The sequence below is a fragment of the Arvicanthis niloticus genome, chromosome 2 (assembly GCF_011762505.2).
Source record: "Arvicanthis niloticus isolate mArvNil1 chromosome 2, mArvNil1.pat.X, whole genome shotgun sequence".
Taxonomy (NCBI): domain Eukaryota; kingdom Metazoa; phylum Chordata; class Mammalia; order Rodentia; family Muridae; genus Arvicanthis; species Arvicanthis niloticus.
The window spans coordinates 147,427,823-147,444,043 of NC_047659.1; the positions used below are offsets into that span (position 1 = coordinate 147,427,823).

General features: G+C 44.9%; 1 protein-coding gene and 1 long non-coding RNA gene across 4 annotated transcripts in view; one reads left to right on the plus strand and one right to left on the minus strand.

Moving 5' to 3' along the window:
* The window catches only part of Gmeb2 (glucocorticoid modulatory element binding protein 2), a 44,716-nt gene extending 38,529 nt beyond the window's left edge, over positions 1–6,187 (minus strand). Inside the window, exon 1 of one of the 3 annotated variants that reach the window (XM_034494428.2) lies at positions 6,053–6,187. The gene's annotated coding sequence lies outside the window, so the exon portion shown is untranslated. The other 2 variants (XM_076930412.1, XM_076930411.1) reach the window with 2 other exon arrangements.
* Positions 6,143–13,774, plus strand: LOC117703025 (uncharacterized). Its single transcript, XR_004606132.2, has 2 exons — positions 6,143–6,279; positions 13,456–13,774. It is a non-coding gene; the product is annotated as an uncharacterized LOC117703025 (long non-coding RNA).
* Positions 13,775–16,221: the final 2,447 nt, after the last annotated feature.

Below are 16,221 nucleotides of genomic sequence, written 5' to 3' on the forward strand. Positions count from 1 at the left end.
TTCCATTTCTAGCACAGCATAGAACTGGGTGAGGTGGTATACGACAGGAATCCAGCACAAAGGAAGCAGAGACAAGAGGATCAGGAAAAAAAATACAAGTCTAAGGTCACTGAAACCTAGAAAGCAAGTTCCAGACCAGCCTGGGATGCAGGAGATGGTGTCAGAGGAAAGAGGGGCGAGGGGAGAGAAAAAGGAAGGAAGTGTCATGGTTTGTATATGCTTGGCTCAGGGAGTGGCACTATTTGGAAGTATGGCCTTGTTGGAGTAGGTGTGTCACTGTGGACGTGGGCCCTAAGACCCTCACTCTAGCTACCTGGAAGTGAATATTCTGCTGGTAGCACTCAAGATGAAGATGTAGAACTCTCACCTCTTCCTGTACCATGACTGCCTGGCCACTGCCATGCTCCCACCTTGATAATGGACTGAACCTCTGAACCTGTAAGCCAACCCCAATTAAATGTTGTCTTTATAAGAGTTGCCTTGGTCATGGTGTCTGCTCACAGCAGTGAAACCCTAAGACAGAAAGGAAAGAAGGAAGGGAAGGAGAGAGGGAGGGGAGGAGAGGAAAGAGAACTCAACAACAGGTGGAGGGAAAATGTTCACTAAAGCCTTGATGATGTGTTCCTAGTACCTACAAAATAGCTTGAAAAACGGCAGTAACAAGAATTGTCAATGAGAGTTGAAGAGATGGTTCAGTCATTAAGAATACTTGCTGTTCTTGCAGAAGACTTGAGTTCAGTTTCTAGCACCCACATCAGGTGGCTCACAGCTGCCTGTACTCCAGTTCTAGGTAAATCTGACACCTTCTTCTGGCCTCCTCAGGGACCTACATGTACAGAGTGCATATATATACAAGCATGTACACATACATAAAGAAATCTATAGAAAAAATAAGCTGATAATGCTAAATTTGGAACAACTGAGGAAGTGGAAGAACTGAAATTCTTATAACTTTTTCCCAGAAAGACTTAAAAGGTCCTATTTCAGGTCCTCTGAAAACAGGTCTGTTATTTCTTATAGTTAAATGTAATCTTACTTGACATGAAAGAAACCACATGCAAATGACAGGAAGAGTCAAATTTGTGGACAGAATATAAAACAAAGAACAGTTCACTGAGGACAGGGAAGGGGAAGTGGAAACATACTGTTTAATGGTGCAAAGCTTTAACATGGGATGTTGAAAAAGTTCTGGAAATAATGGATGGATGGATGGATGGATGGATAAATATATGATGTATTTTATCATAGTAAAAATTTTGGAGCTTTTTTTTGTGGGGGGGAGGGGGGATTCCAGACAGTGTCTCACTAAGAAGCCCTGGCTGTCCTGGAACTCACTCTGTAGACCAGGCTGACCTCAGACTCACAGATATCCACTAGCCTCTGCCTCCCTAAGTGTTGGGATTAAAGGCGTGCGCCACTACTGCCCAGGTAATAAAAGCTTTACTTAAATGTGGAACCTGCAAGACTGTTCAGTGGGTAAAAACATTTACTATACAACCCTGATCATTTGAGTTTGATTTTCAGCTCCCTCAGTGGAAGAAGAGAACCAATTCCCAAAATATGTCGTTTAACTTAAACATGCGCACTATGGCATGCATTAACATACTATACCTGATATGCAATAGTAATAAAAAATAAAATAAAAAGATTTCCTGGTAGGTAGACCACACTCCAGTGGATAGTCCATATCAAGAAGTATATAAATAGCATAAACTGGAGTTGATGGGTTATTACTTTTTTTAAAAAGGGAAGACAGTAAGCTGGAATAGTAGAAAAATAAGGATGAATTTGGGGTGAATAGTGATCAAAATACATTGTATAAAATTCTCAAAGATTTACTTTTTAAGTTGTTTGTTTGTAGATGGAGTTTCTCTGTATAGCCCTGGCTGTCCTGGACTCACGCTGCAGACCAGACTGGCCTTGGACTCATAGATCTGCCTCCTCTGCCTTTCAGTGCTAGAATTAAAGGCGTGCACCATCACACTAGGCTCAGAACTTTTTTTTTTAAAACAAGTTTATTATTTATATGTGTGTGAGAGTACATGATTGTGTCAGAGAACACTGTGATCAGAAAACAACTTGGTGGAGATAACTTTCTTTCCACTTTGAGGGTCCTAGGAAATCAAACTCATGTTGTCAAGCTTAGCAGTTAAGAGCCCTTGCCCAGTGATCCCTGGCCTCAGAAATTTTTCTTCTTTTTAGGACATCTCACTATTTAGCCCCTGCTAACCTGGATGTAACTCACTATGTAGAACAAGTTAACCTTGAACTCTCAGAGATCTGCCTACCTCTGCCTCTCCAGTACAGGGAGGGATTAAAGGTGTGTGAGCTATCATGCCTGGCTCAGAAGTTGATTTTTATCATAATTGTTACTGACTAGCACTCACCAAGAGCATGTATGTAGTAGTTCTCAAACAGACTTCACTTTCACAACCACACTCCAGCCTCTACAATTAAGCCTTTGGTGGCAGAACCAACTCACCAAACATAGCCAGTAACAACACATCCACTTAGAGAGCTCAAATAAGTCATATATCCAACCCTTATATCCCCAGCACTTTATGTTTTAGAGAGAGGGTCTTATTATGTTTGTTACCCACCGGAAAATAGTCTTAAACTTGTGATCCTCCTGCCTCAGCCTTTTGACTGCTAGAATTACTGATGTGCACTATCACCACACCTGGCTCCAAACCTCAGCAACTGAAGGCTCTTACGAACTTCTGATAGGAAGAATAATGCAAAGGTTTCAGATTCCCCGTTAATTACCGCCTGCAAACATATCAATCAATGATCTTGGTTCTGGGCAGAACCTGGGTCTCTGGAGGATTCCCAAGGGCCAAAGAGAAGTAAAGATTGGTTTCTGGGCTACCAATCATCAACAACACCCAGTCCCTGCAGTGCCCCAACCCAAAGACCCAAAACCAGGAAGTGTAAGCTGACTAAAAGCAAGGACGGTTGCATGGAAACCTTCACAAAGAAAAAGAAGCAAGAAGAAGCTAGGAGCCATTTTCCAAAATAATCACAAGCTGGTAAGAATGAGGCCTACCAGAGGATTTGTTTGAGTTAAAGTAAGAAGGAAATTATCTAGAGCTAAACCCACAAGGAAACACATTGATTTTACTACAGGGAGCACACTGAACATATACCTAGAATGTATCTGTTGCTATTTGGGGGAGGATAGGAAATATCAATGCAAAAGCAATGTGCCTGTGCACAGGTAAGAGGTATTAGCTCTCACCTTCCACTTTGTTTCAAAACAGGATCTCTTTGTTGTTCACAGCCCTGGAGCTTTTCAGGATTCTCCTGTCTCTAGCCTATTTCCCAGTAATTGGGTTAGGATTACAGGCATCACTGCCACATGTCCAGCTTTTATATGAGTTCTGGGGATTTGAACTTACGTTCTCATACCTGCAAAGCAAGCATGCTTACTCACTGAGCCATTTCCCCAGCCCCAACACAATGCATGTAAGCATGGGTTACTATTAGAAACCACAAATAAGGCAGCACTTCTCTTTCTTGATTAAAAAGGTATAGAAATGAGCAACAGAGAAGGAAAACAGAAAAAGAACAAAGGAATTGAAAAAATACTAAAACAAAAAATATTTTCAAAATTCGGTGGCAGAGTGCTTGTCAAGTCTGCATATAAATTTATGAGGCCATACGTTTCAACCCCAACTCTGAGAAAAAAAAATTCAAAATATTCTTGAATACAACAAGCCTTTTACTATTATTCCAACATAAATCTGGAAACTATCCAACAGATAGTTTAAGATCCATTAAGTCAAGGTAGGAGTCTACACTGTGAAAATTTCCAGCTATGAGTTTCCAGAAATCCCTGTCCACAGGTTAGACCAATTCAGGTGCAGAGACAACCTTCAAATGCTTCTCAGGCAGAAAAAGCTACAAGGAATTCATGTACATTGGCAAACATCCTATTTCTGAAAGTTTTTCACTATTGTAGTGTTTGAGAGTTAGGCTTCCCCGGGCAGTGGTGGCGCACGCCTTTAATCCCAGCACTTGGGAGGCAGAGGCAGGTGGATTTCTGAGTTCAAGGCCAGCCTGGTCTACAGAGTGAGTTCCAGGACAGCCAGGCTTACACAGAGAAACCCTGTCTCAAAAAAACAAAACGAAACAAAACAAGAGAGAGAGAGAGAAAGAAAGAAAGAGAGAGAGAGAGAGAGAGAGAGAGAGAGAGAGAGAGAGAGAGAGTGTTAGGCTTCAAAGACCTTTAAACAAGCCTCAACAAACATTTTAAATTTCACTTTAATAAAAATATTGCATTGAGCCAGGTGTTGGTGGTGATTTATGCCTTTAATCCTAGCACTCAGGAGGCAGAGGCAGGTGGATCTATTAGTTTGAGGCCAGCCTGGTCTACAGAGTGAGTTTCAGGACAGCCAGGGCTATGCAGAGAACCCTGTCTTAATAAAACAAAAACAGAACAAAAATTGCATTGACCTTGACATGGTGGAACACACTTATAATCCCAGTACTCAGGAGGCTGATGCAGGATTGCTTCAAGTTTCTAGTCAGCCAAGTCTACATAGCATAATCCGATCTTAAAACAAATATATAAATATATATATATATATATATATATATATATATATATATATTCATATATATTATATAGTCTGTAATTTCAGCACTTGGAAGACTGGGGCAAGAGGAATGGTGATATGGGTATGTCAACACCAACCTGGAGCTGGGCACAGTGCATGACTTTAATTCCAGCACATAGAAGGCAGAGAGGCAGGCAGATCTCTGGAAGTTTTGAGGCCAGTCTGGTCTACACAGTGTGAGTTCCAGGCCAGCCAGGACACAGAGAGACCCAGTCTCATAAAAAAGATTTTTTTTTTTCCTCTCTTTCTTTTTCTTTGTCTTGGAATTCACTCCGTAGACCAGGCTGACCTTGAACTCAAAAACCCATTTACATTTTGCTTCCCACATGCTGGGATTATGGCCCAGTCTTAGATATTAAGACTGTCTAGGAAGGCAGGGAGAAGGGAAGAAATGTAGGATCAGTAAATCTTACCATATGGCAATCCACGAGTTTGCCTCCTGACACTGAAGGGACACCTAAGTATCTTCCCTTTCCAGGTTGGTCATAAGGTGAGTTAAGTCTATGGCCTAGGTTTGTTTTTCTCAGTGCTCTAAATCACACACACACACACTGACGTTTGTTCTTTCCACTATTTTTCTCTGTCCAAATGATATGTATGTGTATTCCAAGATGTCTTCCCAGAAAGTTTTACATACTATGAAGAAACAAACTAAACAGGCAGTCATATTATCAATTTAATTTTAACTCATTATGAATGATGACTGAAACTGTTGTGTTTGAAATGTTTGCAAGAAAGAGAACTTTGGCTCAGCAGTGAAGTTACCAACTAAATACCTAAAAATGTAAGCAATCGTGACTAAAATTGGGTCAAACGACTCGGTTCCCAGAAATAAGATTATCCACTGAATTCGATATAATCCCCACCAACCACAGTTCTACAAATGGGTCCACTTACAGGTTCACACTGACATGGTCCCACTGATAATGAGTCCCTATCCTTATTATTACGATCCCGGCCCCTAATCATGGGTCTCTGTAGATTCAGTTCCAAGCAGGGGTCTATGCCGGTATAATTCCCACCCATGAGTAGTTCCCAACCTTTCCGCCCTCTCTCAGGAACCGGATCCATTTGGCGCCCACCGACCGGTCCCAAACAACAGCACTCCCGCCTAACCGCTCCCAACCCCTCCAGTCCCTTCCGCCTTGGCTTTCACTGACGATCGGACCCTGCCTCTGGCGAAGCCAAGATGGAGGCCGGAAGCGAGCCGCCTTCGCGAGCCCTCCCGCCAGGCACCCGCGCCCGCCCGCCACCCTGACGCCGCCGCGCCTGACGCCGCCGCCGCCCTCGCGCGCCCGCCGCCCCTCCCCCGGCCTCCCCTCCCCCCGCCGTAACGTCCTGACGCTCCGCAGGGACCCCTGACTGGACGGCGGCGCGTGAGCGGCGCGAGAAGCCTCGCCGCGGGGGTGCGCGGGCGCGCCGATGCCGCTTACCTGAGCCCACACGGGCCTGCTCCGGCGCCCGGCTGTGACGGGTGCGGCGGCGGGTGGTGGCGGTGGCGGCCGCAGCCTTCGCTCCTTGTTGGGGATTCGGCGGCGGCGGCGGCGGCGGCGGCGGCTCGGGCGCGCGCTTCCTAGTGACGCAACACCGAGGCCGCGCACGCACGGGCCGGGCGGGCCCGGAGACTTATTTGGCGCCCAGCGCGGAAGCGAACGGTGTGGTGAGATAGTACCCCCTGGGGCTCTTGTGCGCCTGCGCATGTGCCCTTGGGTGTCCGCCCAATGGTGAGGTGTTCTGTGGTTCAAGCCGAGGTTTGTAGTACTGGTATGGGCTCTACTAGGGACCCGAGCATCCCAGGTGTGTGCTCTGCAACCCATCCTCGGCCTTGCTGCGACACTGTCCTAGAACTCATATGGGACACTCTTAACCATTTCGAACAGAATCGTGTTTCTTTTTTAAAATTGAAGGTTTTGCGAATTTGCTTTCTCCACCTACTCAATGCGGAGCGGTGTTTTCACGCGGTTGACCAACTGACATTGCAGCGGGTAGTCCCACATGATTTAAACTTTTTTATTTTTTAACGGACTCACTCTGTAGATCAGGTTAACCTGGAAGTCATAGAGCTTTGAGTTCTGCCTGTCTTCCGAGTTTTGAGATTAAAGGTGTGTGTCACCGTGCCTGGCCCATTATTTAAAGTTTTAAATGAAAGTTAAAAGTGTCTTGGAGCCATAAACGTCTCATAGAGGGTCTTGGGGGCCCGAAGAATTGCTTCTTTTATTTTTCTGACTTATAGGGAAAGTTGAGTATTTGAGGTAGCCAACATTTATTAAGTTCCTTACAGTTGAAAGCCAAAGACAAGAAGTTCTTGTGTGTTTCAAAGGTAACAGCATCAGGTCCTGTCGAAATGAGACTTTTTATCTTGGCCCTGGTGGAGCCTGGGCACCCTGTTAGACATTGTGGTCTTGGCAGTAAAACACTCACCTTCCCCACAACCCAGTGCTTTCTAGCAGTCTAGACAGCCAATTCTAAGTACCAGGCCAGCTCTCAGAATGTGGTCACTAGAATTCAACCAAGGGCTTCAGGATCCCTGCTCTGCCCATCCTAGAAACCTTAGAGTAGAAACCGGTATCTCCTTGGGAGGGAGCGACAGAGTTCACTGTTAACAGGGTGGCAGCTAGGATGGGAAACTAACAAGCAACATTTTCAAGTAATTGACACTGTAATTAAGAGAACTACACTTTCACTCTGAAATGAAGAAGTCTTTGTCAGTGCTGTTTGTTTTGGTTACTATGGGATAATCATGCAAGTTTGTCATTGCAGAAGTAAATACTAATGGTATGGTACTAATTTAAGAAATGGTAGGCTAGAGAAGAGCTGGTGACCAGTCTGAGCATTTGTTCAGGGAAGCTGAAGAATCTAGAAGACTACCACCATAGTTGGAGGTGCACATAAGCTCTCCCAGTGTGAGTCTATCAGCTTCTCCAACCTGTTCAGAATTACAGATTCTGATTGCCAGTGCCTGAGATTAGTCCCTCCTGTAGGCAGTCCTCATCTGTGCAGAGCCCTGTCTGTGGAGGGAATGGAGGGTGTTATCAGCTGGTATTGCCATGTGCCCCCCCCCATTGTCATGTTGAATTCTAACTCCCTAAAAAGATAGTAGAAAGCAGGGGTTTGAGGAGGTGACAGGCACGGTGCCATATCTGAGGTAGGAAACAGTTCTCTCTGTACTGAGCGTGCCTTAGTCCTGGACTGCCAGCCTTCAGAACTGTGAATGGCAAATTTGGATTATTTATAAGCCACCTACTAGGTGGTTATTTTTGCAACAGCCTCAGTAATCTAAGCCAGCATATAAATGATTCCCCCAGCGATCAAGAAAGTACGCCCCAAACAGATAGACCTTCACAGGGTGTAAGAGCAGCTCAAAAACTCCCCACCTGTCGGATTGTGGGCCATGTGAGCACCCAGCTCATGATAATGGTGCTGCTTTATGCCCACAGAACAGAAGGCTGTGTGGGTTCAAATACTTCATAAATAAAGGGGAGACAGGATAGTTCCTCCCTTCTATGGAGTTCTGATTAATATTATATTAGCAAATAGAAAAAGCACCATCACTTGTGGTAGACGAAATCCACTGGATAGTTCTGAAAATTAATGGATGAAAGTTTGAGGTAAAACAAGTTTTGCATGACTTCAAGACACCTCCCGTAAAATACATTCTATTACTATTGTGAGAAAAAGTACCTTAAATTTCATTCTTTAAAAGTACAAGTTTTAGGTCAGGTGTATCACAAACCTATAATCCCAACACTTAGAAGGCAGAGGAAGGAAGTTTGAGGGTTAATTGGCAGTTTGCATTCCATAACAAGTCCCTGTCTCAAGCAAATGAATAGCACAAGTTCATCCTCTTACTCCTCTGAAGGCCAGAAGTGAAGCCCAACCCAAGTTCAATGATAATGCAAGAAATCACCACTTTAAAGTCAGTGCCCTGGTTCATTGGTTGGTTTTTTGTCAACTTAACACAGCTAGAGTCATTTGAGAAGAGTTACTCTCAATTGAGAAAGTACCTCTATATAAGATTTTCCTGTAGCCAAGTCTATAGTGCATTTACTTGATTGATGATTGAGGTGGTCCCATCCCACAGTGTAGAGGAGGAGGGAGAGGGATGTTATTCCTGTACTGGTGGTTGTCTAAAAAAGCAGGCTGAGCAAGCCATGAGAGGAACAAGCCAGTAAGCAGTGTTCCACCATGGCTTCTCCTTCAGTTTTTGTCTTGACCTCCTGCCCTGACTTTTCTCAGTGATTGTCTTAGTTAGGATTTCTGTTGCCACAAATAAACACAATGACCAAAAAGCAAATTGGGAAGGGAAGGGTTTATTCAGCTTACACTTCCAGATCATAGTTCATCACTGGAGGAAGTCGGGACAGAAACTCAGGCAGGGCTGGAACCTGGAGGCGGGAGCTGATGCAGAAGCCATGAAGAGGTGCTGCTTACTGGCTTGCTTCCCCTGGCTTGCTGAACTTGCTTTCTTGTAGAACCCAGGACCACCACCCCGAAATGCCACTACCTATCATGTTTTGGGCACTCCCACATTGATCACTAATTTGAAAATGCCTTACAGCTGGACCTCTTGGAGGCATTTTCTCAAGTGAGGCTCTTTCTCTGATGACTCAAGTTGACACACAAAACCAGCCAGCACAGTAATGGACTGTATGAAATCATCACCTGTCAATTAAAAAATTTATGGCCAATAAGCTGAGGCAGGAAATAGGAGGTGGGAAATAGGAAATGGGAGGCAGGGAGAGAGGAATTCTGGGAAATAGTCAGACATGGGTGATTCTCCCCAGAAAGGAGAGGAAATCAGCCAACGTAGCTGAACTTAGAATAAAAGGGACAATTGAGTTATAAGCTAGTTGGAGAACAAGCTGAAGCATATAGCCTAAGCATTTATTAATAAATAAGAAGTCTCAGAGTCCTTATTACAGGGAACAAAGTGGTGAGGAGGGAAAGCTAAGAGTTAGATTTCTCAGAATTCCTTTCTCTCTCCTGGATGTCCCACCTGTTCCCTCCTGCTGTGCTATAGGCCCTCCTGCTCTTCATTGACAGGTGATCCTTTTACACAGTACACAAGAGCTTATTCCTACAGGTAGAGAGGTAGGAAAGGTTGTGGTTATAAAGAGAAAGTGAAGAGTTAGGTGTTATTCAAAGAAATCCTTGGAGAATATAAGGAATATGGGATGAAAAGAGGAAACCCTATTTTGATCCCAGATCTTCTACTCTGCTAGTCCTAGTTAAACAGATTATTGTACTCTAGGAAGGCCATTCAGTGTGTGCTGCAGGTGCACACTGGGAAGTGTGCACCCCCAGAAGACCATGCTCTGACCCAGACTTCCTCTCTGGGAAGTCTTGAGCTGAGAATACTGCTCTACATAGCACTCAGAGAGACTGAAAACATGCTCAACCTAATGAGGCCGCTGGAACTCATACAACAGTTTAAAAGTCAAACATTCTAGCAATAAAGTACAAAGATTACAAATCTGATACATATAAGAAGTATAAAATATTAAAAATCTATTTTCCATAATTAAACCACTGTATATGCAGCAAAAACACTGCAACTTATAGCATACAATAGTCTCAAATCTAACCAAAATGTTTCAGGCAGGGATCACTGCTGTTCTGGGTGCTTTGTAGACCACACTGCCTTCTTCTCCTTGTCTTAAGTCCATCTCCTCAGTATTCCTGGACAAGTCTCCCGAGTTCCTGATTCCAGAATCCAGATGCCCCACCTCCCACCTCCTGTTCGCTGCCTCGGCTCATTGGCCATAGGCTTTTCATTAACAAGTGATACTTATAAGATATTCTACAGAAGAGGGCATTGGATCCCTTTACAGATGGTGTGAGCCACCATGTGGGTACTGGGAATTGAACTCAGGACCTCTGGAAGAGCAGCCAGTGCTCTTAACTGCTGAGCCATTTCACCAGCACCTGAATATTTTTTGTTTTTTGTTTGTTTGTTTGTTTTGGTTTTTTGAGACAGAGTTTCTCTGTGTAGCCCTGGCTGTCCTAGAACTCACTCAGTAGACCAGGCTGGACTCGAACTCAAGAAATCCACCTGCCTCTGCCTGCCAAGTACTGGGATTAAAGGCATGCGCCACCACCGCCCGGCACTTGAATGTTTTATGCTTACTATATGTGGGCAATCTATAGCTCAGTGTTATTTTTACTGAGTTTACTTATCTTTTATTTGTATGTGTGTCTGTGTGTGCATGTGTGAGTTATGTGCCCCATGTGAATGCAGGAACCTACAGAGTGGAAGAGGACATCAAATTGCCCCAGAGTTACAGACAGTTGTGAGTTGCCGTGTGGTTGCTGAGAATTGAACCCCTGTCCTCTGGAAAAACAGCCAGTGCTCTTAACCACTAAGCCATTTCGCCAACCCCTCAATCTTATTATAATTCAACTTATGACCTTATCTCATATGAAAACACTATTACAGAGTTAGGAGGGTTTTTTTTTAACCTTTTAATTCATTCTTTGTGAGTTTTCACATCATGCACCTGAGTCCCACTCATCTCCCTGTCCCCTCTAATCTGCCTTCCACCCTTTCAACCTCCCCTGCAAAAGAAAATAAAAACAAATACAAAAATAAAACAAAGTGATCAAGCCAGCTCAGTCAGTCAACAGGTTCTCCAGTGCAAGAGTGAGAATTAAAAAGAAAAAAAGACATTACACTACATTGTAGTATGACCCCAGCCGGTTCTGAGGCTAAAGGCTGAGGTGGGTTTATCCCGCCCCCACCCCCTTTTCTTTTAAACCATTTTAATTACATGCAAATATTTAGGTCAGTTCTAGGTTGAGGAACCAGCAATACAATAGATGTAAATAGTCAAGGAACAAACAAGGCAATAAACAAAGTCCCATGATCACTGTTTATAAGGGCTCATCTGGAGCCTATTTCCCTGTCCTAGCCCACAGTCATATTCATGCCTGAGGCTACTTCTTTGTTCTAGCCTAAGACTTAGATTCCTGACTGAAATTACTTCTCTGTTTTAGCCTAAAAGTAGATTCCTATCCTGACCCAATGTCAGATTCCTGCCTAAAGCCCCAAAAGCTTTCCACAACAAAGCATAGAAAGCAAACAAACAAACAAAAAAGAATACATCTCATGGAAGCTATAGTGTCATGTAGAGAGAATCTCTTAAAAGCATCACCTGTAAATAAAAAAGCCAAAGGTCAATGAACTGAGGCAGGAAATAGGAGGTGGAACATTTGCAGGAAGAGAGAGGATTCTGGGAAATGGTGAGAGAATAAAAGGAGACTCAGAAGGAGATTCGAGCAAGAAGCAGTGAGAGATGATGAAGAGACACGAAGAAAGAAGCAAGCCGGGACTGAAGGAGAGGTAATATATGAAAGACAGAATAGTTTGAATGAGTTACATAAGTTACAGGCTAGTCAGGGGATTAGCCAAAGCTCATGGCCTAGGCATTTAATAATAACCAGTCTCGGAGTCTTCATTCTGGGAGAACAAGGGCTGGGAGGAAAAACTGATAATTTTTTTTTTACAGTGTCACGTGTGTCCCTCAGTTTACCCCTCTGTCCCCATCTTCACTTGCAAATGTTCATTTCAACAAGTCATTGGTCCAGTTCAAGGTCTTTAGCTTTGGACACACCGTCAATGTGGGATCATCACCGGGACTCCTCCTGGTTATCCTATTGTCGACAGTCCACCTGCCCTTCTAGCATGGCAGCGGCAGGTCAATGGACATCTCCCCCTCCTGGGCTTGGAGGCAGACAGCCCCTGTGTGTCTATGGCCTGCCTGTACTATATGGTAGAGGACAGGTCTCTGGGCATCTTTCACCACCAGGGCCAAGTAGCATGGGCAGAGTTAGGAGTTTAGTATTTTTGTTTAGTTTCATTTCTACAGTACTGGGGATTAAATCGCAGTCCTCGTACATGCAAAGCACACTTCACCACCAAGCTGTGCCATTAGCCTCTGTCCTTTTGGTTTCCTCCCTGCGAGTGAGGTCTGGTGTGATGTATTCTCACATGTCTGGACATCTGTCTGTGCTATGTGATCCTGAGCACTCACTGCACATCTCATGTGCTGTCAACAGTGTGATTGCTAACCCTACTTGTCAACTTGAGTCCATCCGGAATCAACTAACAGACACGCCTCTGGGTACACCTCTTAGATATTGTCTAGATTAACCTCTGGGCGCGACTTCGAGGGATTTTCTCTTTAAAAAAAATACTTATTTTTATTATTTTCGATTAGATGTAGGTGTGTGTGACTGTAAGTGTTACAGCTCTGAGGGGAGGGCATGCTGGGACTCGGAAGCCCGGGAACCACACAGCTCTTAGGTGGGATAGCGTTCCAGTGGAAGAACATCCTGAGACATGGGGGCCCAGGAACCACACGTGTATATGAGTGCAGGTCCTCACAGAGGCCAGCTGTGTCAGGATCCACTGGGCCTGCAATTAGAGACAGTTTTGAGCTGCCTGACCTGTGGGTGTTTGAAAGAGCAGCAGCAGCAGCGGATTTGATTACATTAGCTGAAGTGGGAAGACCCAGCACTTCAGCACCAGCCACAAAAGAAGGAGGACTGAGGGAAAACATTTTTGTGGTGTTGTTTTTGGTTTTTGTTTGTTTGTTGCCTGATGCTTTTGTGTCTTGTCGGTAAGCTGTCTTCCCTGCTCACTTACGTTGTTCCTTGTCACTACTGCTGTGATGGAGGGAGAGAAGACGAAGAAGGCCTTGACCTAGGAAACCGCAAGTTGTTAAGAGCTCTCATAGCCGGGAAATAGTGTAGTTTAATGGTAAATCTGCCCAATCTAGGCATGAAGCATTCATTTGATACTTATTGACTTGTGTCTTTTCTTCTATGGACTTCCAAGGGGCGAGAGATTTACCGCAACACTGCTGCCCTTCTTTGTCATCAGCACTCAGCTTCTTCAGCCTTCCAACCTGAACTGAAGACCAGTGACTCTCCCAAGAATCCTCTGGAACTTCAGCACCACATTGGGACTACGGAGGCACCCAGCTGGATAGATGGAACCCCTACCAGTCTTCTGTTTCTCTGGTATTAAGACAGTCATTGTTGGATTTCCTAAACCATATCCCACATGTCGATCTAATAAGTTCGTTTTCCTATTTTCATCCTATTGGTGCTATTCTTCTATACATACTAAATAAATGAACACATTTGATGCTTTATTAGTTGTGTGTGTGGTGTGTATCAGTGTATGCCCCAAAGCTGAGGATAGTGGCACATGCCTTTAATCCCAGCAACTGAGAAACAGAGGCAAGCAGATCTCTGTTAGCTCAGGACCAGCCTGGTCTACATAGTAAGTTCCAGGTCTACAAGGACTTTATAGTGAGTATTGGCTGTTCATGGCAGCTCAAGCGGCAGGCAAGACTTCCCCTGCAGTGAACTCCATTTGTAAACTTTATAGACCCTCAATGCACACCATTGGCCAGGCCCTGCCTGAGGCACTCCAGCAGCCAGGCCTTAAAGACACCGCTGTTCCAGCCCCTCAAAGTGGGAAGAGTGGCCAGGCCCTCTCCCTCAAGACTTCCCTAATGGTCCTTTTCTAACAGCCATTAAACAGTAGCCCAGCCCTGTGGCCCAGAGAGTGACAAGGCCCCACCCTTCTAGAGAACATCCCACCATTCCCTGCCTACCGTTCCCTGAACTTGTCCCAACATCAGGTCACCTTGGAAAGCTCCCGACCACACCCCTAAGAAACCTTATATAAACCCTACATTCTGCCCAGTTCTCTGCTGCTTCTCTCTGAGCAGAGGAAGCCACCACCCTCCTGGTCTCATCCCTCTCAATAAGTCTCTTGTGTGAGGTTTGTCGTGCAGTGTGACTTTGGCTGAAGTGCCATGCATGTGGAACTTCTTGGGGAGGCTGAAGAGGAGGTGCTGCCATCATGGACAGCTCCTGCGGTGTTATTTCACAAAGGCTGTTGGCTGAGGTGGAAAAGGAGATGCGCCACTGTGGACAGCACCTGTGACAGCTGCAGGCAGAAGTGATGTTATGGTGCCACCATTTTGACAGCTCCTGTGGCCTCATCTTACAGTGGCAGTAGGCTGGGTGAGAAGGAGCGACCAGCTACCACTTTGGTAGCTTTTGCGACATGTCACTCAGGGACAACAAAAGGTATCCTCGCAGTTGGAAGCCAAGGAATACTACAAAATCACACCACACAACAAATGTCACACAAGGATTTTTGGGGAGAGAAGAACCTAAAGCCTGCAAGAAGCAGCAGAGAACTGAGCAGAGGACAGAATTTATATAGCATTTCTTGGAGAGGGGAGCTTTCTAGGGTAGAGATTTTCAGAGTGGGGATTGGTGGGATTTCAAGTCCAGAGCTTGGGGTGAGCTCAGAGATTGGTGGAATTTCAAGTCTTGAGCTGGGGGAGTGGGGGTGCTTTTTACTCTATAGGGCAGAGGGACTGGTTAGGGCAGTTAGAGTGTTCTGTGAGTGGAACCTGGCGGTTGGAGGTCCTCAGGGGTGGAGGTTTGGCCACTCAGGGGCTTCGATGGGCTTACAACAAAGACTGTTGACATTCTGTCCCTAGCTTAAGTCATAGATATTTAGCTCCTGTATCTGTACTTATGAAAACTGAGATAACATTTGTGTTTTCAGTTGTTCCTTAGGGTAATATGCAGCAATAGGTGACTAATAGACCCTGACCACCTTCCCACAGGGAGCCCATTTTTACTTCTGTTCTTTAAGGAAAAAAAATGGAATCAGCCTGAAGGATTCCCATCCCTCTCTGTTGTTGGAGGCTCCACATAGTGACGCTCACAAGTACCATCTTCCCCTTGATTACTTACCAAGTTCCTCCCACCCCCTAACATTCAAACTAAGAAGTTCTGGCTATGGTCAGCCTGGTTTTCTGCTATGACAGAGCTAAGTATGCTTTTCTGGAGTTTACACCATTAATACCCAGAACCCAGACAGGCAGATTCCTCTTCATATGATACTCCAGTGTGCCCCCTTTACTCCCACCATCCATCTTGCACATTTCTCATGTCTCTGTTTCCTTCAGTGTCTTACATTCTAACTGAATGTAAGACATTCCACCCTTCCTGCTTATGAGCTAGAAGAGTGACATCACCAGAGATGATGTCACTCTTGTGTTTCTCCCTGAGTTGTGGAAAGCAGTATCTCTCCAGCCTGGAAGCCCACATATGAACTTGAGTAGATGCATGTGCCCTTTTTAGTACATGATCCTCACTTGGCATCCCCAGTAGCTTTTGGGGTTCTAAGGAGATGGATATATCTGCAAGATCAATCAGGGTATCTCCTCATTCCCTGAAGCTGGAAATAACCTGCTATCTAATGGTGACCAGGAACAAGTCCACAGAGCTATGGGGCAAGTTGCTGCCAGGCAGTTCCATTTCAAGTATCCCTAAAGCCTTGAGCCTCAAGACAGAATTTAATTCTGACTGTAGACCAGGCTCTATCAGCAGCAACTGACCAGCTGGAAAGCCCCACAGTCCAATGGGACACCCCTTAGAAAAATTCCTTTTGGGAAGATAGGGGTGACCCCAGTAGCAACCAAACTAGGCTGAGGTCTGACTCTTGGCTCTAGCTTGTTCCTGTGACATTGTGTGGACATACTTACTCCCCAAAACAGTTATGATTTTA